Here is a 3,445-nt window from a genome sequence, read left to right on the forward strand (position 1 = left end):
AAGAGGACAGGTGACTCACCACAGTCACAGGACATTTTGAGAGATGCTCATAGTCCCCTGGAACTAGTTGGCCTAGGAGACCAAGGAGCAAAAAGTGTCCTTTATGTCCCTCTGACAAAATTAGTATAGACCTCAAAGTATGCCTGTTAAACACCCAAGGTTAGTTCCACCAGTCTGGTATTTTTAATTACTGTGTGTCATATAGATCTGATTTTCTTTTATAAATGGTACTGTCACCTATCCAGTTGTGCAGGCAGGAAACCTTGGGAAGCTTCTGCATTTCCCACATTAAATCTGTCCGCAGACCTTGCCTGTCCATTTGCCATTTGACTCCCCACCTTCAATCTCAGAGCTGACCTTATCTTTTCACTTGCATCATCCCCATCAAGATCAAGCTACCATCTGTTGCTTAGACTTCTGTAATAGCTTCTTGAGTCTATCTTCTCTGCCCTTGCCCCACCCTTCCCACCCCTATGTCTGGTGTCCACACTATAGTATCTTGTTTCAAATTATCTAGCACTTTTAGGATAAATACTGTGGACCTTAACATAGTCTGAGGGTTCTGCATGTGCTGGCCCTGCTGCATCCCTCATTTCACACCAAGTCCTTGTGTCGTCTACTCCAGCTGCTGCTAGAGGGACACTGCACACACTTCCCGTTTGTTCGAAGCACTCCTCTGCTACCCTGAACATAGAGATCACTCTTGACCTACCCATCCTTCCCAGCTCCCCATCATGCCCCCTCTGTTGGGCTTTCATAGCACAGTTATAATTTTATATGACTGATCTATCTTCAACACTAGACTGTGAACATAGCAATATTTGTATCTGGGGACTGGAGATATGGCTCAGCAGTTAAGAGCACTGGCTGTTCTTCCAGAGGACCCAGGTTCAGTTCAGTTCCCAGCACCCATATTGCAGCTAAAAACTGTCCATAACCTAGTTCCAGGAGATCCTACACCCTCTTCTGATCTTTGTGGGCATTGTACACACATAGTACACTTATATGCATGGAGGCAAAACACCCATCACACATAAAATGAAAATAAATAAGTAAAATATATTTTTAAAAATAGCTGTATCTGCTGGGCATGGTGGTGTATGCCTTTAATCCCAACACTTGGGAGGCAGAGGCAGGTGGATCTTTATGAGTTTGAGGCCAGCCTGGTCTACATAGTGAGTTCCAAAAAAAAAAAAAAGGGCCCTTTTTTCAAAAAAAAAAAAAAAAAAAAAAAAAAAAAAAAGCTGTATCCTCAGTGCCTTGGAACATAACAGGTTTTTAACAGTTTGGTCAGTTCTGATTTTTATACAGAAAAGTTAAGAATATGACATCTTGACATGTCTTGCTGTATAGCCCAAACTGGCCTTGAACCTGATCACTCTTGCCTCACTCAGCCTCCTGAGTATGATTACAATTGTGTGCCACTTGCCTGGCTCAGTGCCTTCAACATTCTTGTATAAAGAATTGTGTTTCTGGACTGGAGAGATGGCTTAGTAGTTAAGAACACGTGCTGTAGGGGCTGGAGAGAGGGCTCAGTAGTTAAGAACACTGGTTGTTTTTGCAGAAGACCCGGGTTCAAATCCCAGCACCCACATGGCAGCTAACAACTGTCTGTAACTCCAGTTCCAGGGGATCCGACAGCCTCTTCTGTCCTCCAAGGGCATTGCACAACATCGGTGCACTTACCTACATGCAGGCAATATACACACACACATAAAATAAAAATACTAAATAATTTTTTTTTTTTTTTGGTCTTTTTGAGACAGCGTCTCCCTGTAGCCCCAGCTGTCCTGGAACTCACTATGTAGACCAGGCTGGCCTTGAACTCACAGAGATCTGCCTGCCTCTGCGTCCCAAGAACTGGGATTAAAGGCGTGTGCCACCACGCCCGGCTTAAATAAAATATTTTAAAGAAAAGAAAAAGAAAAAAAAAGAACACATGCTGCTCTTGCAGAGGACCCAAGTTCACTTCCCAGCACCTTACATGGAGGCTCAAACTGTAACTCCAGTTCCAGGGGACCCAGTACCCTCTTTTGGCTTCCTTGGGCACCAGTCACACACCTAGCATACACATGTATATACAGGCCTCTGTTCAAACACACACACGCACGCTCTTTCTGAACACATGCGCTTTATTGCCATACTTGAGAGGAAGACTCCTAAAGAGGCTTATGATGGCCCCTAGAAAACGCAGACACAGGTAGAGGGTGTTTGAGGACCTTTTGGGCATCCTTGTCATCATTCAAGTGACTGTCCCACATAAACACGTGGAGTGCTGCTACTTCCTAACTCCTGAGAATTGACAGGGATCAGCAGGCCAAACAATGCCAGTTTCAAATCACTGTCCTGTTTAAAAGTATGTTACGCAATCTTATAACACCTCTTCCTCATTGATGCCTGTCAGTCTCATTCAGCTATTAGGGAGAAACTGGAAACCTTTGGAGTTAGCTGAGGATTCTGGCTCTGATAGGCTTTACCTTTCCCCTCTCACGTGGCTGAGAGGCTGCTAGAAGTAGTTCTGCAGGCTGGACGGGATTTGTTTCTTTCTGTTCCTAATGTACTGAAGTGGATGCCGTGCAGTTATATGTCTTATTTCCAGATCACTGTACTTCTGTCATTCCTGCTATGTCTTTGGCTCACTAAGTCCTTGGATTTGTCAGAATTAATATCAGACAGATATTATATGTCTGAAAGCTGTGTTGCAAGAGGTTCATGTGCTTTCCCGTAATAACATTCTGGATCTTTAGGATATCACGGTCAGTGGTGATTGTTCCTCTCTTCTTTCCCTGTCAGTGTCTCTGGATGAATCCCAAAGAATCTGATGCATTTAATGCGAGAGTAGACTGCCTCCCAGTTAAGAGGTCTGCTCTGAGGAGTTCACTTCTTAGAAATTATATTTGAGACCTTAACTTTTCTTTTTCATCTGGAAAAAAAAAATGATTCCAGGCCACCTAGACATTGTTTATAATATATCCCCAGGGCTTACCCCTGATGTATCTCTACAGAAGTATAGTAACATTTTTTTTTAATTTAGTATTTGTATTTTATGTATATGAGTGTATTTATGTATATGAGTGCACCTGTGTTGTGCAATGCTGCGGAGGTCAGAAGAAGACATCAGATTCCCCTGGAACTGGAGTTAAGGACAGTTTGTAGCTGCCATGTGGGTGCTGGGAATCAAACCCGGGTCCTCTGGAAGAGCAGTCAGTGCTCTTAACCGCTGAGCCATCTCTCCAGCCCCAGAAGTATAGTAACTTTTAACCCAAGGGGCTAGTTGCTTCTCAGCTCTGTCTGCTTAAAAGGATTAAATCACTTGGAGCATAAACTCTTCTCATTTGTAAAGTTGACTTTCCACAGGAATGATTTTCTATCTCAAGAAATTGTTCCTATTTCAAAGACTTTGGAATCCTATTTAATAATAATTATTAAATAATCCTATTTAATA

At 42.9% G+C, this 3,445-nt stretch overlaps 1 protein-coding gene and 1 long non-coding RNA gene across 6 annotated transcripts in view; one reads left to right on the top strand and one right to left on the bottom strand.

Moving 5' to 3' along the window:
* Positions 1-3,445, top strand: part of Spats2 (spermatogenesis associated serine rich 2) — a 111,075-nt gene that overhangs the window by 102,605 nt on the left and 5,025 nt on the right. The gene's annotated exons all lie outside the window — the stretch shown is intronic.
* LOC115072787 overlaps positions 1-3,445 on the bottom strand; it is a 22,434-nt gene that overhangs the window by 1,572 nt on the left and 17,417 nt on the right. The gene's annotated exons all lie outside the window — the stretch shown is intronic.

This window comes from Nannospalax galili, unplaced genomic scaffold, assembly GCF_000622305.1.
Source record: "Nannospalax galili isolate Female #2095 unplaced genomic scaffold, S.galili_v1.0 scaffold1143, whole genome shotgun sequence".
NCBI classification, from domain to species: Eukaryota; Metazoa; Chordata; class Mammalia; order Rodentia; family Spalacidae; genus Nannospalax; species Nannospalax galili.